We start from the raw sequence: 23,990 nt of genomic DNA, 5'->3' as shown, positions 1-23,990 counted from the left end.
GGAATCTTGAAAAAAAATCTCACCTTTAGAAAGTGTGCTCCAAGCATCTGTGTATTCTGTGGAATCTGTTGGTACAGGTTGCAATGTCTTCTTGGGAGTCTAGATCTTAATACATGGAAATGATGACGGCATATGAGGTGCTCAGTTAACCTAGGTATGCCCATATACCATGTTAAGGGAAAAAATAAAGAATGAAAACATTTACGTTTAAAATCAGCAATATTATTTTAGGAACTGCCTATAACTTTCTTGGTCAGACTTTTTGGTTCATTATCGATAGTTCTTTTTTCTTTCCCTATAGGTTAATCTCTCTCTCTCTCTCTCTCTCTCTCTCTCTCTGTCTCTCTCACACACACACACACACACACACGTGCACGCATGCACACACATTGTGCTGGTACTGGGGTTTGAATTCAGAGCCTTGAGCTCTTTCTCAGCTGGCTTGCTCATGGTTAGGGCTCTACCACTTGACACTTGAACCATGCCTACAGCCTGCCGTATTGCTTGTGTAGGAGTTGGAGTTTGGGAATCTTGAATGATTTTTTTTCCCCTGGGTGGCCTTTCAACCTTGATCTGCCTGGTCACAGCCTCCTTAATAGCTATAATTACAGGCATGAACCACTGGCATCTGGCTCAAATTGATATAGTTTAACCATATCAGTGTATCAGAAATCTTTGCAAAGCAGGGATAGAAGTGTGGTGCAAGTGGTTGGGTACCTGTCTAGCAAGTGTGAGGCTCTGAGTCCAAACCCCAATACTGTACCTTTCTTCTTCTTCTTCTTCTTCTTCTTCTTCTTCTTCTTCTTCTTCTTCTTCTTCTTCTTCTTCTTCTTCTTCTTCTTCTTTTCTTCTTCTCTTCTTCTTCTTCTTCTTCTTTTTTTTTGGCCAGTCCTGGGACTTGGGATTCAGGAGCTGTCCCTGAGCTTCTTTTTGCTCAAGGCTAGCACTCTACCTCTTGAACCACAGCGCCACTTCTGGGTTTTTCCGTTTCTGTGGTGCTGAGGAATCGAACCCAGGGCTTCATGCATGTGAGGCAAGTACTTTACTGCTAATGCTACATTCCTGGCCCTGCATCAGTCTTTTGAGAATGGAGGTATTTTCAACTGGTAGAATACTCTTGTAACAACTAAGAGGCCTTGAGTTCAATGCACCACTACCACCAATAATATTAATAAGAACAAAAGCAATAATAATGATGATGATGCTCCTTTGCAAGGAAAACAGAGAACCCTGGCTAAGTGTTGGGTCTCTGGGTTGGAATGTAAGATGGTCTTTTATCTGGTCATGCTAGATATAAGTGGCACTGTTACCATGCTGATAGATGATCACAATGTGTTACTACCCTATGGGGAGCTGGCATTGCTGTCCCCACTTGCCCTACAGAGATACTGGAGCATAGATAAGTTAAATGGCTTGCCCTTGGGTCACTCTGGAAGTGAGTGGTGGAGCTGTGATTAGAAATGGTAAATGTATGTTTCATTGCAGTAGTTTTAGTATCGGAAGCTGTACATATATGTACAAATGGTTTGACTCTTCCCTCTTTCCACTTGACTTCTTGCCTTCAAGTTTTCTTTTTTTTTTTTTTTTTGTGCCAGTCCTGGGCCTTGGACTCAGGGCCTGAGCACTGTCCCTGGCTTCTTCCTGCTCAAGGCTAGCACTCTGCCACTTGAGTCACAGCACCACTTCTGGCCATTTTCTGTATATGTGGTGCTGGGGAATCGAACCCAGGGCTTCAAGTATACGAGGCAAGCGCTCTTGCCACTAGGCCATATCCCCAACCCACCTTCAAGTTTTCTAATAAAGCATTATTTGTGGTATTCTGTGTAGTAATTAGAGTAGTCAGGAACTCAAGAAAGCTTGGCTCACCCTTGTAAAGGGCTGCCTTAGTTCTCATCTGGAATTGTCTTAGGGCTAGAGGTGTGGCCTCGTGGCAGAGCACTTACCTAGCAAACATCTCTCCCTCCATACAAAAAGTTGTCTTGAAGTTAAATGGGCATAGATTAACTTAATATATTTTTTCATTCATTCTCACAACTGTGAATGAAGTATCATGTGAAAATAAAAGATTACTTATTTTATAATTTAAATACTTCAACTCCAGCCTTATCTACAGTGTAGAATATTGTTCAAAACACACTTATTTTCTTGTGTTCTGAATATGAAAGATTTTTATTAAGTCAATTGTTAAACTCACAAAATGGAAGGTCTTGTTCATGGAAGATTTAAAATCTGATGGGTGTATTTAAAATAAACTGATCATATTGAGTCATTTATCTAACAATTTTGAAATTTTCTTTTGAGTACTCTAGTTTTTTTATGAGGCTAAATTTGATCAGGGAAATGATTTTTATTGCTTAGTTTTACAATGATTTCCTCCATCTGGATGACTCCTTAATGCATACGATTGGCTTTGATTTAAAAATGAGGCTTTAATTTTAGTTTATCTCTGTGTAATGCCTATCTGTGACTTTGAAAATCAAGCGCTCATTAATTATACACAGCTTGGAAACATGCTTAACTTGTTTTGGGGTTTAAACTGAAGCTATGGATAAGAGCTGATAGATGTCCTGTTTTTATTTTCATCTTTTGCTTCATTGTGCAACTAGGCACCCTAGCCCCTGCTGAAACTGAGCTGCATGTGATGTAAATGAACTTGTAAAATCATATGTGATAAACTTTAATTATTAGGCTTGAGCAGGAATAGTTGGTATGGATAAGACACGGTGGTGGTCCTAAACAAATCTATTGAAATGCTGCGGAATAGCAATGTAGAGGCTCTGGGTTCTGTAGTGAAGGTTTCCAGTTAACATGATAATTTGAGGTGTATTGTGAGTGCTTTTCTGGGTGTTTTATTTTTCATTTGAACTCTAGAAAAAATAAAGCATCCATGATACTAATTTTGATAGTATCAAGGATGTTTTTGGTTGACTGGCCCATTGATAGAAAACTAGAAGGTTCAAGTTTTATTTCAAGTAGTACATCATTCATTAGCTAGCTTTTGGTGCATTTCCCATATATCCTTTTAAGTTGCTTTATGTTTAATATTCTTTAAGTGTTGTTCTACTAGTCTGAAACAGTATAAGGACATTGTCTTAAAATTTCAAAGAGGTAGAATACATTTATGTTGAATAGGCAAGCCTTTGGTCACTGGGAAGAACTAGGTAGTTCTCTTAGAAACTGCTGTGTTTTAATATTCTTGAATATGATAAAATTATGCTGATGTGTCTATACACTTCTAAGTACTGACTTTTTAAATTATTGGGTGAATCCCATAGTCACAGGGCCACGAGGAGCCGTTTTCTTAGAATCTGAGTTTAAGAAAGGACCATGGGGGTGGGGGTGGGGGGAAGAAAGGACCATGGAAACGTCTAGCCCAGGTTTTTGAATACAACTGTGAAATCCTGCAGTGACCAGGATCCCAGTAGCTACTTTCATCTACAATTCCCCACCTCCATCAGGGCCTTTGTATCCATTGTCACATTGTCCTATGTCCTGACAGCTGGGGAGCCATTGTACAAAAATAAAAATTTTTGTCATTGTACATTTAGCTGTGCTTACCTGTACTTTGGAGTTCTAAATGATTTTTAGTGGTCACTACATTTGTCAACCAACAGCCTCTATTACAGAACCAACAAGCAGGCATGAAGGGTATCTACAAACAAAGCAGGCACCTGACTTTTGCTGTTTTCTTTGAAAACTGGCAATACCTTCTAGGGACAAACATTATGCATTGTCCTTACCTCCAGGACTTTTGCTGAATAAATCGGAACTATGTTTTGCTTTTTAAAAAAATTTATAATGTAATGGCCTGGAAAAAATATATAAAGACTATTTAAGTATGATAAAATACCTGAGACTTTTGAATTTATACTGATGAAAATTCATGAACTCTTTTTTGAAATTATTTATTTTTTCTAAGACCATGGTCTAATTTTAGCTCTTACTATGATTTTTTGAAGATAGGCAACAGTTCTTGTGCTTCTTAATCTACTACTGGTCTTACCTTGATTTTATACCAGAACTGATTTTGCATTTTATCACCTAAAATATATACAGACAAATAGATTATTGCTTGGTTGATATGAACATGTGCATAGTTTTAGTAGTTTCCCAAGTAAAACTCAAAGGATGGGTTCATTTAGTCACAGAGTTTGTGTTTGGTAGGTTTGCCTTTGTTAGTACAAATAACTCCATCCTTATACTTCTGGACAATGGTATAAGCCAAATACAAAATTAAGTGTTTGTTTCATCTAATTTCAGTGTTGACTCAAGGTTCTGATCTTGGAAATATGGATGCAGATAATATATACACATAATGACCCATCTGATGATCAGAAAATAAGCATGAACATTATGAAAATTTTCAATATTTACTTTTCTAGCTATGAAAATCTTAACACTGTTCTTCAGAAAATTTCCTCCATAAGCTTGATTTTTAAGTTGCTTTAAAAAGTATTCCCAAATGATGGTTCTTTCATTTTTCTTGGTAAGTTTCCTTGGTATATGCTTGGACATTATTGGTCTAAGAGCCTTTAAGCCATGTTCTAAATTAGAAACTGGGGACAGTTATTCTGAGGGTAGTCTGAAGACAGTTATTGTCACATGATTAGATGTGCCTTAATGATTTTGAAATATTTTGATAGGACCTAAAGTGCCAATGGCAGACAGTTTCTATGTCATCTCCTTTAGTTCTCTGTCATCCTTCCCAAAGGGAAGTTAGTGAGTCTTTTGAATGATGGACTTCTTTTTCAGATAATCCAGCTGACTTTTATGAAGGAAATCTTTTTTGGCTCTGTGGTAGAGAAGATTTGTAGTCATTCTGTGGAATCTAATTTATGACAACCTGATGTGGCCAGGTTATACGCTGCCTCCAACTGGAATTCCTTCCTGTTAAATTTCCCTTCCTCTTTCTTCTCCTCTTTTTTTAACTTTAGAAAAAATAGATTTCTTTCCCCAAAATAATTTATCTTGAGCTAATTTAGACACAAAAAGTTAAAATAAAAGGCACATAGAATTTCTACATGTCTAAAGTTAACATCATACAGAGACCTAGTACACTGGTAAGGAAGAGGAACTGAGTGTCCACACAGAATTAGAACTGCAAACCTAACTGAATTCTGTCACTTTTTCTATCAATATCTGTTCTCTGTTCTAGGATCTTATCCAGGGTCCCATTGTGGATTGGTTGTTTGTTTGTTTTTTCCTTAGTCTTTGAGGCTTAACACTCTTATACTCTACTGAGCTTGTCAGACGACTGGGAAGTAGTAGATTTTGTGTTCAAGTTGTGTGGGTGTGGTACATCTAAAGCATGCATCAGTATTATCAGATTTCTCAATCCATGACTAATCAGACCCCCACCCCTTCCCACTATTCATTGCATTTGAGTAATGTTATTCGGTGTGAGGTCAGCTATGTCAGTGTGGTTGCTAGGTGGCTGTCTCTATGAGCTAACATTGCTACTCATTGACAAGAATTCTTTATATAAGCCAGATTAATAGGAATGGAAGCCACTGAAGGGCAAGGGTCTGTATTTTTGGGTCATAGGAGGGATGAAGAATTCATGGGGTTTCAGAGATCTGGAAAGTTGGCTGTACCTGGACTAGCACTGAAAACTCTACAAAAAGAATTTTGTGTCATTGAAATCTTTAATCTGCATTATGTAGCTTGGCCATTGGTATCCTCTGGCTATTAAGCACTTCAAATATGCAACTGCATTTTTTATTACTTAATTTTAATTCATTAGAGTTTAAAGTTAAATGGCTACATGTGTATCAGAAAGCTCCGCTTTAGGGTTTCCTTCAGGAGTCAAATTGGATCATATTTTAAAAACTTTTCATTGTAAAAGAAAACAGATATGCAGAAGACCACATAAAACAAATGTATGGTTTAATGGATGATCATAAAGCCAATATTCCTGTAACCACCATCCAGACCAAGTAGAAGAACTTGGGCAGTGTGCCATGAACCTGACCCCTCTTATGAAAGTCACAACTATTGTAGCTTTTAGACCCATTGCTCTGTCACCATCATTCTTATTATTATTTCAGTTTTATAACTCAAGTGCTATCCCTATGCATTATAGTTTAATCTTTCACTTTTAAAAATAATTGGAAATGTCCCTAAATCTCTTTTAATTGACAACTTCCTCCTTCAATTCCTTCTTTTGCTTTATTTGGGAAGCTCCTCAATTTTTGGACCTGTAGACTTTCCCATTGTCAAAGTTCTGAAAATTGCACACTCCTGGTAGAGTTGTGAGATTCTTGTGCTATTCCTTTGTATTTTCTTTAGGTTGGGAACTTGATCCAGAGGTTTAATTGACTGGACCCAGATCAATCTGGGTCATACAATTTACTAAGATACTTTTAAAACCCTACCTACTTGTTAGTTATATGCCTATTTTTAGTGTAGGTAGAACACTAATGGTCTGTGTTCTATCAAATAAAGTATCTCAAATTGGGAGCAGTTCATGTAAATAAGTAAGCTTATGTTAAATTTTGCAGTGCATAATCCATAACATGGAAGTGTCTGCTGCTCATGCTGCTCATGGCTTGTGGAAAATGATACCATCAGAGCTCTTTCTTAATATATTTAAATATATTCACTTGTCTTCTCTGCAAACTTTAGTCTTTATCAAGTACTTCTGTGGATAAGAGGTGTGTCTATGCGTGTGGGTGTATGTCTATCTTTTGAGGGTGGTAAGAAAGATTGTAGATGAGTTACTTGTTTAAACTTCACCCACATGACTATATAGACTGTCTTTTATGTTCTGGTCTTTTACTTTCCAACAAGAGATCAAAATTTATTTTAGAGTTATTTTTGTGCACTGAAGCATCTAGGAATAAGTGTGTGAGAGGGGAGGTGGATGTGATCTTGTGAAGAAGCAGAGGCTCAACAGCTCTTGGGTCAACTGTGTATAGAACCATCCTTGAGCTGTTGATGTGAAGGAGAAAGGTTTTCCTAAGAAGTAGAAGTCTAGGTGTTCTTATCACAGCATTTCAAATGTAACTGGATAACTGTGACTCAGACATAACACCAAAGAGTGTTTTTAGAAGGAAGCATGTCAGCACATATATGTTAATGTACTAAAATAAAGACCTTCTAATGTGATAAATGAGCTCTTGACTGAGAATTAGGTCATCTTGGCCCAAATCCAGGTTAGGCCTCTGTCCTCATATTTGTAGTAGAGGAGTTGGACTCAATTACGGGTAGCAACTATGTGATTTTCTTGCCAGCTCTCATGACAGATAACACTAATTAGCCACGCTTCTTGATCAACTTCAGAATTCTTCCCATCGCAGTGTTCCAATTCGATCTGTCATTCTTGGGTATAGACTTTCCAAGTTTCCTCTTGGCTCTTGCTCTTCTTGGAGGATGAAGAAGGTCCTTGGAAGCTCTAAATTAGTTTCCTAGTAGTATCTACATGCCATGGCCCTCCCACCTAGAATCCATTATAGAGACGCCCCAAACCTTAAAGAAAATCTGTACGGGGAATAATAAAATAATTAGGAGGAGTAGATCTTTGTGTTGTAGGAACCCTAAAGGGCAGAGTAATGCTATCCTCACTTCAGGAGTGCGTGATAAACATGGAGCTATGGGCTATTGTATCGTAAATGATGGGAATGTAGCTCAATGGCAGAATGTGAACTTAGCATGTGTGGAGCCCTGAGTTTAGGCCCTGTGAGTATATGTATATGTGTTTGTATGTATAAGGCATGTTGGAAACAAGTCCGGGTGCCAGTGTTCCTAAAACTGTTTTGAGTGCAGGGAGGGAGGAAAATTTTTCAGAGGTGGGTAGTATGATTTATTGAAAGCTCGCTTACAATCCCTTGAGCTAGCTAGAGAGCCCAGGATTACTTTGAGTTTATAAGACTGCATGCTTTTGCATGAACAAATCCTATTTGTGCAAATTTGACCTTTAAAATTATTTCCATTTCTGTCTCTCATCCCTCTCTCTCCTCTACCTCCCACCCCTTTTAAAGCTGGCTTTTTGCAAGAAGTTTTAGGCTTGATTTAGGGTCCCCAAGATCTCCATTTATTTGTGGTGGCTACTACCTATCCACATACCTAGTAATTCACATATTATCCACCAGGCACTATGAATTACTGGAAGTAATTATCGCACCTAACATTTATTGAGAACCCTCTCTGTGTATGGCTCAGCGTTAAGTACTTTACATGCATTTTTCTTCCTTTTTAATCTTTATAACCACATGGATAGGGCTCAAAGAAGGTGAATGGGCTTGAATCTTATAGCTAAGTGATTGGGTTAGTATTTGAAGGTAGGTTTTTTTTTTTTTTTTTTTTTTTTTTTTTTTTTTTTTTTTTTTTTTAGGCCAAGGTGTACTATGTAGTCCAAGCTGTTCTTAAACTCTGGATCTAATGTCTTAGCCTCCTGAGTGGTGAGATAACAAACACCAATCACCATGCTTGGCATATGGACAGAATTTTTTTTTTTTTTTGGTGGGGCGAGGAGTAAAACCCAGAGTCTCGTGCATACTACCAAGTTCTCTACCAGTAAAGGTAGACATTGATCACAGATTTCTTCTGTCTTCTAAATTTATGGCATTTTGTTGCATTTCATAAAAAAATCATTTTAAATGGTAAACTTGTCTTGGATTTGTACATTTTTTAAACAGCAAATCTTCCATCTTATCAACTTAGGTCTGAATGTTGTCTTCCCTACAGCTCTGTCCTCTGTTGCTCATTATAAAATATGGAAATATATCTGTAAAAACATGCTTTTTAATTTCCTGTCCTATATTCTGGTGATATATGGTGATGTTATAAAACAAGTGCAGTCAAGCCTGGAAAATGTTAGATGGAGGACATTTCAAAAGTATGGAGAAGGGGCTTACAGTTAATCAAAGGTGAATTCAATCCTATAACTTGGCTTTTCTGCATCCCTATCTGAGGTTGTAAGCTGCCAGGAGTTCCCAGAAATAGCTTTGTATTTCATGCTTGCTGTGCTTCTACTCTGTCTTTTCTTCTTGAGCTGCTAAGATCAACTATGTTGAACTTACCCAGAGTAGGGTACAATCTTGGCCATCACAAACACAGCTTGTCTTAGAATTGCAAGTGTACTTACATCTCATATGTCCACTAGATTTATATGTTGAAGCTTACTTATTAACTAGCTGTTTCATCTGTGAGAATTGATAAATTCTTAACATTATAAAGTCAGATACAATATAAGGGATATTTGATGAAAAAGGTTTCAAACAGTTGTTTTGTTCTTGATAATCAAGCAATTAAAAATATTCCTAGGGTCACAGGCAGTATTTCATACCTGTAATTTCAGTTATTGGGTAAGTAGAGGTCAAGAGTACAAAGGATTAGAGTTGGCAGCTCAGTTGGTAGAGTGTTCGCCAATGAGTGAAAGCAGTACCAAGTTTGAGTCCCAGTCTTAAAGGAAAAAGAAAAAGAGTACAAGGGATCGAAGTTTGAGGCCATCCTGGGCTGGGTGTGATGGTATGTGCCTATAATCCCAGCTATTACAGGGGGAGTGGTTAAGAGTATCTCAGTGTGAGGCTATATTAGCCCCTATGCAAAAAGCAGGAGACCCTATCCAAAAACAAACAAACAACAACAACAAAAACACTCATCATACACACTCACACTACCCGTAACTTAAGCTAAATAGCTGAAGGCATGACTCAAGTGGTCAGGTGCTTTTTGCTTACTAAACATGAAGCCTTGAGTTCAGACTCCAGTACTGTGAAACAACAAGAACAGTAACAAAAATCCTGGATGTTTCTATCATCTTCTACTTCAGTAACCTCTAGATAACTAAAGTCAGTGCTATAAACGTATGCTCCTTTACCCACATGACTCTTGTTCTTTTTTTTTTTTTTAATTCAGTGCCTTATACTCTTGCTTAGCTGTCTTGCTCATGGCTGGTACTCTACCACTTGAACCATGCCTTCTGCTCCACATTTTGCTAGCTAATTGGAGATGGAATCTCAGACTTTTCTTTCTGACCTAGCTTCAACCTGTGATCTTTGAGGTCTCAGCTGCCCTAGTAGCTAGGATTATAAGCACGAACCACTGATGTCTGGCATGATTTCATTCTTTTTTTTTATTGTCAAGATGAACTACAGATGGGTAACAGTTACATACTTAAGGTAGTGAGTACATTTCTTGTCATACTTGTTACCTTCTTCCTCGTTTTTCTCCCAACTTAACTCCTTCCACCACACCCCCTTGCATTCATCATTGTTTTTTACCTTCTCAAGGATGGACATTGTCATTGTCTAAAAAGCTTATGAACTATATGAACATTAACAATAAGACAGTTTCACATGTGCACATCTGAAGGAAGACGGGAGGAAGGCACAGAATGAGTGGAAAGCAGGCGGAAAAAGAATACAGTAGAGAGGGCCCAACAGCTGCAGTGGTTATTCTTTTTTTAATTTATCCTTCCTACTCTATACTTATCTCTGTTTGCATCTCTCATCTTTTTGGAATTCAGACTTATTAGATAGCTTTTATTTAAGTATAAGTATGACAAGGTTGGAGGAGCATTACTTTATATAAAGAAGTCTAAAATCCAGGTGATTGTTCATCAGTTTTTCTTAACATTGCCCTCTCTACCAGGTACTGAGACTGACTCTGGAGGAGGAGGGCAGAGCTGACAAACAGCAAAAGGTGGCATGTGGTCTTCCAAGGGGAAGAGCCCTGGGAACTAGCTGAGGCAGGTCACGACACTCTCCTGAGAGGACAGTATTAGAATGCACTTTAAAGGGTGAGAAGTTAAAACACTGGTGAGGAAGAGGAGATGGGTAGAGCAGCCAGCACAGACAGTGTTCATGACAGGGAGAGATTGAAAGATGCTCTGCTGATGGGTTGTTTGGAGTGTGGGTGGGCAGACCACATCGAAGCTATAGCAGTTTTTCAGAGGACTTTGATCAAAGGGATGATGTGATCAGAATTTTCCTGGAAGGGATAATATTGGTTATTTCTGATCAGAAATGGTCAGGAATGGATGTGGCTCTCCACTGGGATGCCATTTCTTGCTCTTCTGAGGGATCCAGTTCCCGAAACCATAGAGGCATTGGTAGAGAAACACTTATAAAAACAAGATCTGTTTAGGAGGTGAAATGAACTGGGTGAACAGGCTAAAGGAAGGAGGGAGGGAGGGGTGAAAAGTCAAGACAGTGGGGCCACTCACTATTGGGTAAAGTGTTAAATGAGAGGAACTTTAACAGTCCCAGAGGAAAGGGGTGATGCCAGGAAGGAAGCTAGATTTAGGAGTTGGAACTGAGAAGAGCAGCCAGGGTTGAACCAAATGAATAGCAAGGAATAGAGAACATGGGCAGAAGGCACAGAGAGAGCAGGAGGTTGAGAGGGCCGCGGCAGGCAGCATAGAGGCCCCACATTTGTCAGTGATGCCAATGACAGTGAGCCTGAAGAAGGAGAGGGTAGGGGGTAGCTATGTAAGCATGCATGAAACCAGAGCTTGTAGAAAGGCAAGGGAGGACAGAGGTTTAAGCAGGTGATACCTATTACTGCAGTTGGTTGGGATAGGGAGATGGGAGTTGTTTTGGTGACCTGTTAGTGTGGGAGCTTGCTTGTAACAGGGCACAGAGTGATGGAAATGGAGACAGCAACTCTGAGCAATAATTCCCTGAGGGTTGTTGAATTAATCAGATCACAGTGCTCTTCAGACTTCTCCCTTTCCACGCACTGTCTCTGGTGCTCTGGCTCCCTCCAAGGTCTACTTCTTTGAAAGGGGTGTTACCTAGCATTCTCTTTTTTTTAGAGCAAAAGAGGCAATATAGACCTTTGTTCTTTTCTTTCTGTTTTCTCCTGCATTTAACCCCCAGGCCTCACTGAGTTGTTCTTAGTCCACCTCTTCTCTCTGTGTCTTTAGATTATTGCTAGAGAAGGAACCAGATAGGCCATCTTCCCAGAGAAAATTGACATGCGTGTGATATGGAGAGATACCAGCATAGCCATAGTCCCTCTGTTTCCTCAGATACCACATCTATGTCATCAGTCAAAGAATTCCTTAATGACTTTTTTTTTTAGTTATACAGCTATAACATCTATTCACCCTAACAGAAGAGATAAAAGGGATAAAATGGTAAGCATGAAAGCATTTGTCGGTGTTTGAGAGATTTTATTAAGCTAGAATATTGTATTAGAGACTCAATTCCATTTTCAAGTATTTTGTTAAGAGGGTCTCAGGATGATTGTACAGAAAAAGGGATATTTGGCAGTCATGTCCCTTGAAATTGACTAGATTACAGAAATTAATAAATTAAGAGAGACTTTAAAATAGCATCAGGAGAAGCAATTCTGGACTGTCAGGGAATGTGGGTAAGGCTGTCAGTGATGGACTGAGGGCTTCCTATGTGGTAGCATTGGGGAGGAACAGAGCAGTACCCGCCTGCCTGTTTCCTTCTTTCTGCTCTTGGCCTGGTTATTTTTCTTCTAGTCTCATTCAGTGAGAATTTTGCTTGTATTGGTAACTGCTTTATGGATTTAATCCCGAGAGGGACTCCATGTATTAACAAGGAAGTGTGTATAAGACGATGCTAACAGGCCTCAAGCATGTTTAAAATTGATTATTTATTTATTTATTTTCAGTGCTCTTGGGAGTAATGTGTAGATCTAAATGTCAGAAAGAACGATGTGGAATCTTAACTCCACGGGTGCAGGTTTTTCAAGGAAGGGGTTAGGTTTCTGATGGCAGTCTTGGCAGTCAGTATTGGCAGTCAGGATTGAAAGACTGTGCATCCCACACTCGCTTCTTGTCCTTATAATTTCTCACTTAATCTCATTTTCCCAGTTAACTACGAACAGGTCCCTTTTGCACCTGTTTCTTTTTAACCCCCAAACACACTGATATGCATGCTAGCTTCTCCCATGGTAATTGGTACTACTTGATGAATTTAAGATCTTTACACATTTGTTCTGTTGTGATTCACAAAGTTCTATGGCAACGCATGAACACCCCCCCCCCCTTTCCAACCTTAAAGGTTTGACAATAGTGGTTGTGTTTGTGGTACCAGTCAGTGCACGACATCTTTTCCACACAGATCTGAAGGATTTTAGGGACTAGAGCCTGACCAAATCACTGTGGAGCCAGAGATAGTAAAGACCAGAGGGTTGGCCATGGGCTCTTCAGCTCAGAAATGACAGTTCTGCTTGAAGCTCATTGGCTGAGGCAAGTAACCTCCTAAAGGGAAGACCTGGATCATACTTGGAAGAACAGGAATATTTGAGGAGTGTTCCTATCTCTGTCATCTCCTATTATGTTCATTTCTATCATTTCTGACAGTGTTGTGGTTAGCATAGCTTCCCAGTTATCTTGAAATGAGCTTGATGATCTTGAAGATACACATAAGCTATACATAATCTCCTGTTAAAGCACTTACTTGTCTCTCTTACGGTTGAAGGTTTGATCAGTATTTTGCTTTTGAATCCAGTGGGGGCATATTAATTATTTTAATGACAATATATTGGGACCAAAGAAAGTAACTTTTGCCCCATCTGTAACTATATAAAATCAAGACACTGCTTGGAATAGGTTGTTGTAATTCTAATGATAAGTTGGTGTTCTTTTAATTTATTATCTATTTTTTATTTTTGTGCTACTAGCTATAGAAGTGAAGGTCTTACGTATGCCTGGCAAACACTCTACCTCTGAGCCAAGGTTCCAAGGCATGTGGTTGTGTGGTCATTCAGTTCTATTTTTTTTTTCTGTCCTGTCCTGGGGCTTGAACTCTGGACCTGGGCACTGTCCCTGATCTTCTTTTGTTCATGGCTATCAATCTACCACTTGAGCCACAGCACCACTTCTGGCTTTTTTGAGTAGACTTTTCTGCCTGGGCTGGCTTTGAACCTCAATCCTCAGATCTCAGTCTCTTGAGTAGCTTGGATTATACACGTGAGCCACTGGCTCCTGGCTATCAGTTGTCTTTTATGTAATTCTTTGATAGTTATTGATAAGTTTGTTCCCTCTGAGCTAGTTTTCAAGTTAGCGTGAGAGAGGAATGGAGAGAGAGAGAGAGAGAGAGAGATCCTTTCCTAAACGTTGTACTTGTTTGTATGTGGGGAGGAAGAAGCCTGGGCCCTTTCCATAGGTGCAGTGAGTGGGAGGAAAGGGGACAGAGCCCTGGTCATGATGAGCTATTCTGTGTCAGCATTCCCTAAAGACCCTCCCAGGGCTTCTGGACCACATCATGTGCTGGGCCCTGACAGGTAAGACAAGCAAGCCTGTAGGCCTTCCAGGGGCTCTTTACCATGAGGCTCTCAAGTGAAAAATATTTCAAAGTCTCACAACCTTGTCTTTGTGTTTGGGTTGAGGTTTAGCTCTGCTCCCCCCTGAAGAGTTGCCAATGAAGTGTAAAAAAAGTCTTTTAAGTCACACATGATTTTCTTATTAAGAAGGCCATTTATACTCCCTGCCTAGTAGGCATGTATGTGTTAAAAATATTCTTTGGATTCTGTCTTTGTCACATAAGAATATACTGTGACAAACAACTTGATGAAAAAACTTGGTAAAGGATCTGAGTAGCCATTTCTCCAAGGAAAGTATACAAATAGTCACAAGCACATGAAAAGGGGTCCTGTATCACTGAGCATTAGGGAAATGCAGATCCAGACCACAGTAAAATACCTTTCACACTCAGGAATGTGGCTGTTATAAAAGAAAAAAGAAAGTAGAAAAACAACGTATGAAACTGTAACCTCTCTGTACATCAGTTTGATAATAAAAATTTGAGAAAAAAAAAGAAAGTAGAAAAAAAGACAACAAAAACCAAAACCAACTAAATAATAACAAAGATTGATGCAATGTAAAGGGGCAGGACCTCTTAGGCTACTTGATAGGGATTCTTCGGAAATTTAAGCATATGAATAGCATATGATCCAGCAATTTCACTTCTGGGATATACCCAAAAGAACTGAAAACAGAGACTTTCACTCAACACCTATATTTATAGCAGCATTATTAATAGTAACTGAAATGCAGAAGCTAAAAGTTCAAATTTGAGTACTACCCAAAAGAAAGTTCCATAAGCCAAACAATGGTATATCAATGTTATATGTCTATTTTATTGTTCTTTCATTGTTGCTATTGTTTGTTCTTGAGGTTTGAGTGATTGATTCAAGGCCTTGTGCCTACTAAGCATATATTCTACAATGTGACCTCTACTCCTTTATTAAAACTGTTAATATTAGCAGTGTAATTGCTAGGTTCTTCTACCTCTTATCTATGCTTATTAGAGGCTTACTCTGGAAAAATGCAAGATTTCCTTTGGGTACTTGAGTAGGAGCAGGGGTTTGAGTACTTATTACTCTTCCTTTGTGGATTGACTCTGCTGATACATGTGCCCCTTTAAAGTTGATATAAATTAGTTTTATCAGAATAGTTCCTTCTTTTTTTTTTTTTTTTTGTCTTGCGGTTTGAACTCTTGGCCTAGATGCTGTTCCTGAGCTCCTTTTGCTCAAGGATAGCACTCTACCACTTGACCCACAGGGCTACTTCTGGCTTTTTTTCTGTGATTAAATAAATATAAGAGTTTGACATACTTTCCTGCCCTGGCTCTCTTTGAATTGTGATCTTCAGATCTCAGCTTCCTGAGTCACTAGGATTATGGGCATGAGCCACTGGTTCTCAGACCTTTTACTTTTCATACAGAGTAACACTCAGAATCCCGGAAGATAGGAAAGAGAGGTAGAGGAGGTTTCCCTGAGGGAACCCCAGGGAGCCCTAAGATGTGTCGGTGCTTGGAAAGCATAAAAGATGGAAGATTGAGAAAAGCTCAGTAACTATTGTCTATTCCCTGACACCATATGACTTATCTCTCAATCATTAAAATTTTACCATTTTCTCCTACTTTACAGTTGGAGAAATCAAGTTTTGGAGAGGTAGATAATATTTGTGTTGGACTCCAATTTTAAATCTGGTTGAGCAAATAGATCTGTCTGCTGTTTTTCTTTTTTCAAGGAAGTACCAAAAAACTTAATCCTGGCCTTTTGACTTTGTGTTGAGAGGGCTCAATTCAGTGGAGTTCTTGAAGAGTCTTCAATGGTGATATTTTTAGCCCAGGCTGATTAAATATTTTGTGCTTTTCAAAAGAGACAATTTCTTCTTTAGTTTTTGTTGCTAAAATTTGTGATCAGTATGCAGATTTGTTTGCTATATATTTTTAAAACTTGAGATTCTTTCGTTCTTTCCTCTTTTCCTTTCTTTATTCCCTCTCTCCCTCCTCCTTTCCTTTCCCTTCCTTTCCTTTCCTTTCCTTGCCTTGCCTTGCCTTGCTTTTCCTTCCTTTTTGCTTCTGTTTAAATTCCCAGCTGAGCAGTGGCTTATTATTCTGGAAAGGGGATTTTAGCCCTGTAAATTTCCCCAGCAGGCTGTCCAGTTCTCCTGTATTATTTCATAAGACTTTTTGGAAATTCTCTTGCAAATGCTTTCTAACTTGGTCTCACACATACTTTATCTTTCTTCTGTTCTGGGAGTGTATGGATTTGATACCATCCTCAAAGCTACCCGTCACAGCTCCAATTACCAGAAGACACAGACTTTCTTTGGTCATTTTGACTAAGCTTGTCACTTTTCATTCCTGTTGGCTCTAGAAGGAAAGTTTCAGCCCAGTTTTCACAATTGCCTGATTTGACTTACTCTGCCAAGGGGGGGAAAAAAGAAAAGGAAAGAAAGAGAAAAAGGAAAAAAGATCCTACTTTGGCTGTGAGCCACACTCTCCGTATCAGCACAAGCAGCTAACATCTAATGCTGCCTCCCTAAGTGGTTATTGTGGAGAAGTGATGGACAAGGCTGGCACAGGAGGTGGCCACAAGAACTTTTCCCACTGCATTAATTTTTCCTGGCTTCCAGGATAAATTTCCTTACACAGCTCTTCAATAAAGCAAATTTGGTTTGTAAAGGGCATAACATTTCCCTCACTAATTTTAAGCACATTTTTTTTGGGGGGGGGGTTGGGAGGGAGCTCTTAAAAACGGTTTAAGATTCTGCAGCTATCTCTGGTCTTTGGCCATGCTCAAAGAGGCTACATGGGGAAAGAGAGAGAGACAGAGAGAGAGAGAGAGAGAGAGAGAGAGAGAGAGAGAGAGAGAGAGAGAGAGAGAGAGAACAGTTTGTGGCAAAGGACTATAACCAACAAATAGTTTCTTTTTGCAATTTTAACTGGCTCTTCCTGGCAAAAGTCTTATACAGCTGTTCCTCTGAGACACTGACAGCTAATTATGATAAGAGATTTTGGTAGATGGCAACAAATTTCACAAGGTATTGCAATCCCTCCATTTTCATTTGTATTTCCTGATCTCAAGGTAATGGAAGAAATGACAAGAAGACACTGGCGAACATCATTCTGGGCTTTCTTGTCTCACTGGTTTTCTATTTTATCCTTTTCTTTATAAAATATTCACAGTTGCCACACTGAATCATCTGGTATTCCGTAGACATTTATTGAGGAGGCTGTGCAACTGTGTTGGGCAAAGAGATAAGTTGAAGAGTGGACAAAAACTTTGATTAGGACCATTCTTTGTGATGTGAAGGAATGGAGTGGAGAGTTCTGTGCTCTGCTCTCTGAACAGCATCCTGGGTGGTAGGTTTTTGCTTTGACTGGTAACACTTTAGTAGTTTAAATTTGAATTCCATAGTGTTACAAAGTTTCCAACTGGATATTTTTCACTTCTTTGTCTCAGAAAGCCAGCTCTGTGAGTTGGCTATTTATTTGTTCTGGAATTTAATCTATCTTTCTTTTAAAGTGAGGCCTTCTGAACACCCAGAGAAAGTTGAATTCTCTTGTGAAATTTCAAACAATTTTTTTGCTTAATGAATGACTTGGAATTTAAGTTCAATTTTAATAAATGCAGGTTTTTTTCTTACGTGACGCCTACAGTTTTCTAGCATTATTTGGAAAAAAAAAACTGTTCCCATAAAGGAAGAATTTTTTCGTCTTCAGTTTAGGTCCTTAATAATCGTTTGTCATTGCTACTTGAGAGGAACTTAAAATGAAAGAAATAAAACAGCTGTTCTGGTGCACACTGAGAGAATCACAGATTCTCCAATGTCTTGTTTGTTTCATGGCTCCTTTCTCTGTTGAAGACCTTTAAATGGAAGCTGTTTCCTTTTGCTGCATTAACCCCAAACCCTATCTGATTTTTTTCCAGTTGCTGAGCAGAGTGGCAATTGTTTCCAAAGGCCACCAACAAGGACCAGCGAGTTTTATGAAAATACCATCAGAATAACCCAGTATTAATAGCCCATCTCAAAGTCTGACAATTACGAGAATGCAAACCTAATCAGATTTTAAAATGTTTGTGTTTTAAATAAAATTATATAATAATGGTGAAAGTGAAAGCTCTAAATTATAACTTTTATGACATAACTTAAAAAGTGTAAGCCTCACCATTTGACATGCACTTTATTAATTCCAGGCTTAACAGTAAGGATCACAAATGTAAAATGATGTGGATTAGTTCTTTGTTGAACATGCCGTCATCTCATTTGTGTATTGCATTAAGCTCTCAGAGGGGACAGATCAAGAGGACATTTAAACCTTACAAAGAAGCTACAAATGTTTGTTTCAGGCATTGTCCAGTTAAACGCAATGGACTTTTGCTGGAAGATAATCTCAGTAATGGGAAACAAGTACTCAGGCTCTAGGGAACTAGGTTTTGAAAAGATAGATTAACCCTGGGCAGGGGACAAGGAAATATTGGTATCAGAACTGGCAGATTTTTTTTTTTTAATGGGACCCTATTTGGTTTAGGTTTCAGATATTCAGGAAGTTCTCAAAGCAGAAAAGGTCATCAGGAACTTAGTGATTCTGCTGTGTAAACAGTGATATCTTCTCAAATGATTAATTTGGCCTAATTGTGGCCTCATCAAGTTTCTTTAAGATTGAAAGAGCATAAATTATATTAATATACTCAATGGAGAGCAAAGAAAAAAATGTCAATGGGGTGCTGTGTGTGTTCTAAGCAAGTAGAGGCTGATGTGAATTAGGAAATCCCTTATGTAGAAGTGATTCACATTTAGCACTGATACACACAAACACACACACACAACTATTGACTTTCAGAAGCAATGATTTTGGTAAAATTACTTTGATAATTAAGAAGGTAAGGGAGCCAGTCAAAATCCTGTAAGGTCAAGATGGAACTTAGAAGTGAGTTCTTGTTAAATGAGGCACATGGTAAGAGTGAGGGAAGCCAGAAGAGTTCTTTGGGGACTAGAGAGATATGCAGAGTCCTCGTGTCCTCTATGTCTGCAAATTGGTTAGATATATTTTTACAGATCTGAAAATCACTTGTATAACCCTAGTAATCTCAATATATCTCTGTCTCTCTCTCCACGTATCTCTGTCTAGGAACCTGCTAGTTTCCTACTTAGTAGGAATCTTGGGATACTGCAAGACAATAAATAATCAGTAAGATCTTCAAATTAGGTCACATTACATCAAAACATGATAATGTTTTGCCCCTGCATTTAATTTCTAAGGTGTAAATTCTGCTGAATATTTTATTTAAAAAGTATATAATATCCTGATCTCTCTTTTTTTACTGTTTATTTATTTTTTCTTTTTTATACTTATATATTGTCAAAGTGATGTACAGAGAGGTTACAGTTTCATACATTAGGTCTTAGGTACATTTCTTGTACTATTTGTTACCCTCATTCCTCCCTCCCCCTCCCCCTTTCCCCCTCCCCCCATGAATTGTTCAGTTGTTTTACACGAAATGGTTTTGCAAGTATTGCTTTTGGAGTCATTTGTCTTTTTATCCTTTGTCTCTCGATTTTGATATTCCCTTTTACTTCCCTAGTATCCTTTGAGGGAGGGGGTGTAAAATAAAATGAGGTTTGGTTTTTTGTTTTTTTTTTTTTGCAATGTGTACATGGGTTTACTGCATGCAATTCTAGGGAGAATTACCTTGCATTGTGGATACTTGCAAGTTCTGAATATTTTACCTTGAAAGAAGTTTTCTGAAAGGTAAAAACACTTTTAAATAATACTACTGTTTTGAATTTTTGAATAGTTGTCAAACAAAAGGAACTATTTTGATAAGATAAATAATTAACTAAGTACTTTACCATGCCAGTATGATCCCAGTACAATGTATTAGTAGCTTACAGTTTAAATTTGAATCAGTTATCTTTGAATAATGTTAGTTTCTCTTATTTTAGAGTTTATCACATGTTGATCTAAACATTTATCATTGAAAATATACCTTGCAGGTTTTTGTTGTTGTAATTTACCAAGCAAAAATATAAATATGAGGCAATGTGTGAAATTGTGATAAAGATTACAAGTGAATTATGTGCTTACAGCTATTGTACAAGGAGTTCAAGATTTTGTATTATTTTAAAATGGGCTACAGATGTACTGAATGTGGCTTCAGAGGTTGCAAGCTATTTTGACTCTGTTTTGCAGTTATAAATTCAACCACTCAGCAAAGCTTTTTGGAGCACCTGGTACCCACAGACACTGAGGATGTGGCAGAAACTAAATTTGTTGTGCTCCGTATTTTGAGGCTGTGTTGAAATCTGTCCAATTTAAACCTGAATTAAAATAAGAAATTCAGAAATGGAGAACTGTGGGAGGCAGGGTGAATGTCCCAATCTATAGATGTGCAGGTAGAACTAATGGTAACTAACTGAGGGAAGTAAGGGAACAGGGCAGAATGTGAGAGTTACAAATCTAGGTACTGTAAAAATGAATAAAAGTCTAATCTGCCCTTACTTCCTTTCCTTTCCTCTCCTCTCCTCTCTCTTTCCCTCCTTCCCTCCCTTCCCTCCCTCCCTCCCCCCTCCCTCCCTCCCTCTCTTCCTTCCTCCCTTCCTCCCTCACTCCCTCCCTTCCTATATTTTTCTCTTTTTCTTTTGTGCCAATACTGGGGCTTGAACTCAGGGTCAGGGTTCTGTCCCTTAGCTTTTTCACTCAGGCTGGTACTTTACCACTTGAGCCACAGCTCTACTTTTATGTTTATTGATGGTTACTTGGAAATAAGAGTCTCACAGACTTCCTGGACTGGTTTTGAACTTTGAGCCTCAGATCTCAGCCTCCAAAGTGGCTAGATGTGAGTCACAAGTACCTAACTGTTTATTTGAAGTGCTGGGGATCAAATTCCAGAACTCAATGTCTTCTGCATGCTAGGCAACCACTCTGCTGCTGTGCTAATACATCCAGACCCAACACCTTTTAATCTTAAATTTCTTTAGTTTTATTTTGCTAGAGTCAAGAATATTCAAGCTCTATAAAAAGCAAAAATGGCAGGTGGAATAGGATCCCATTTTCATAAAAGTACTTAATTTCTACCTATGCCCATCTACCTACCTCTGTGAAAGATACCTAGGATGTCTTTTGCTTAATTTTAGTAGTATTCCTGCATGTTGCCACTTGAACTGGCTTATTTTTACATTGGCTTTTCTACTCTGTCTTGTAGAAATCCTTTAAAATATTTTATTCTTTTAAAATGGTACAGACATATAAAGATGAAAAAGAGATAATTTTATTTGTTGAGAATATGAATAATTTTGGGGGTACTTTGAATTTCCAAAATTAGAGGTTAGACAAAGGGGAAATCATTGTTTACTGTGTTGAGTGCTAGCCAAACATGTTTTGCGCATGTGTTGAGTGCTAGCCAAACATGTTTTACACACAGACCTGTTTTCTTTAGTAACTGGAAGGCCATGAAGGGGCTGGTGATTATGTTGGTATACAGGACATCTGTTCTTTGACATGCTTTTTTCCACAATACTTTTTTCTCCTCTGACTTGTTCCAGAGCTGTGTCACTTGGTTATCAATTATAGAATGGTGTAACTTTCCTTCAGTGGGAAAATCTTCCTCTGGTGTGTTGTTTTCTTGGTAAGCTACTGAAGTGATACAAATGGGTGCTGGGTGGTAGGTAGAAGGTGGCTCAATATGATTATTTTTAGGAGCTCATTTTAGCCTGCGATGCAGAGGTTCACATTGGAGAGTGGCTGGGGTGACCATAAATCTACCTGTTAGATGTGACTGACTCAGTGCTGCTATGGTTAGTGGCAACTTGGACAGTGGAGGTGGAGGCTGACTGAAGAGGCTGTGCTTGAGAAGTGGAAAGACTTCATGGGAAACCAGCTCTGTAGGGGGACTGAAAGGGGGTTCAGGATGACTCCTAGGTTCAGAGCTTACACAGCAGGGTGAATGGTGCTGTAATTTGCTGATACAAAATGGAAGAGGAGCTTGACATTCCTACATCTGAATCATGAGGCTGGGCTGGGTGACCTTGGGCTTCATATCAAAATCAATAGCACTGTAATGTTTAACATCCTATGTCTTTAGATGGGGCTTATGAAATGGGTTTTTGTGCCCTAACCCTCCATAATCTTTGGTTTATTTATTTTAGTTTCACATCAGCATTTCCTGGGGAGAGGTTCCTTTGCTATCTTTCAGGGAGAGCCATGACTCAAGAAAGGTTAAGAACCACTGACTAAAGCATGTTTCATCACAAGGACCGCTCAATAAATACTTGTCATGGACTCCTGAAACCCAAGAACAACACTGATGAGTGGAAATTTCCTATTCAGCTTTGCAAAAAGGAGACTGAACAAGACATCTTCCCCTACCACCTAGGACCAAAGTAATTTTTGTTCTTCTAGCAATTATTATGCACATGTTATTTCTTGCCATTATTATTATTACTATTATTATTTAAAGCTTAGTCTTCCTAGTACAAATAGTTAACAATATTAGCTCTTCCCATGCTAGGTAGTAGGTAATTATCTTGGTGAGATTAGTGTTGGCATTTTCATGTTACAGATGAGGAAACTGCGATTTGTAAATGGTAGCTAGCAAATGAGCAGAACTGGTATTTGAATCTAGTATATTAGATTCCAGTCACACTGCTTTCCCTAGTTGACAGAAGTTGATAGCAGAAGTCACTCCTGCCCTTTCTATCTTCCATTGTGCTCAGACATTTACTGAAAGGATGCAGGTACTGAGGTATGGTCAAGCCTGTTGTATGCACTGGCCTTCTGTATGCCTGAAATAAAAGTGTCCTTTGCTTTTCTCATTTGGCTCTTGTTCCTTTTATAAGCAAAATGCCCCACCCCCACCCCCATAGCTCAATTTTCTTAGGAACTCTTCTACTCTGTGTTGCTTTGGAAACAGTCAAGTCCACAGAATTGCAGAATTACTATGTCTAAGACACAGATTTGAGATTGATTTGTGTGTAACCACTTTTACCTCCACCAGTTTTCTAGGCTGTTCTTGATATATTTTCGTGTGTGTGTGTTTGTGTGTGGTTTTTTGTTTTTGAACTCAGAGCCTATTACTTGCTAGGCAGATACTTTTACCACTTTAGCCACAACCTTAGCTCTTTTTACTTTGGTTATTTTTGGGATAGAGTATCATGTTTATGTCTTGGCTATCCTGGACTCTGACCCTCTTATTTGTACTTCTCATGCATCTGGGGTGACAGAGCATGTGCTAACACATTATTGGTGGACTTTTTGCCAGGGCTGGCCTTGGACTTCAATCCTCCTCCTAATCTTAGCCCTTCAAGTAGCTAGGATTACAGATTGCACCAAGTTAGGCAGTTTTTATTGCATATGATGGTACTGTGGTGTGTGTGTGTGTGTGTGTGTGTGTGCGCGTGTGCGCGCGCGCACGTGCGCGTGCACGCACTTGAAAGTTGAGATTGAATTAAAAAACCTAGTTAGGAAGTTGAATTTCTGAAGTAGTCATTTATGTTCAGTCTGTGTAACTAACGGACAATTATCTTTCAGTTTGCTCTGGAAGTTGCTTTAATGATTTTCAGAGTAGTGTTTATGTATGCCATCATTTGCCTAATTAGCTTTATAAGGAAATCCATGAAGCCTCTTGTCATATTGCCAATAGGGACGACTTTCACTTCTTTGGCGCTTCCTTGAGGTTGGTTTCAGGGACCCCTTTCTGATCCTGGATGCTAGCTTTCCAAGTATGTGTGTGTCGGGGGGCAGGGGGGCTGGGGGTCTTCTTTTATCCTGGAAGCA

At 38.8% G+C, this 23,990-nt stretch overlaps 1 protein-coding gene and 1 long non-coding RNA gene across 2 annotated transcripts in view; both read left to right on the top strand.

The window, feature by feature from the left end:
- The window catches only part of Prkca (protein kinase C alpha), a 371,818-nt gene that overhangs the window by 14,346 nt on the left and 333,482 nt on the right, over nt 1–23,990 (top strand).
- LOC125366445 lies at nt 360–23,987 on the top strand. The gene is made up of 3 exons (XR_007213840.1): nt 360–370; nt 6,404–6,408; nt 23,081–23,987. It is a non-coding gene; the product is annotated as an uncharacterized LOC125366445 (long non-coding RNA).

This window comes from Perognathus longimembris, chromosome 17, assembly GCF_023159225.1.
Source record: "Perognathus longimembris pacificus isolate PPM17 chromosome 17, ASM2315922v1, whole genome shotgun sequence".
Classification (NCBI taxonomy): domain Eukaryota; kingdom Metazoa; phylum Chordata; class Mammalia; order Rodentia; family Heteromyidae; genus Perognathus; species Perognathus longimembris.
The sequence above is the reverse complement of the archived record's forward strand: the minus strand, read 5'-3'. Positions and strand labels throughout refer to the sequence as shown.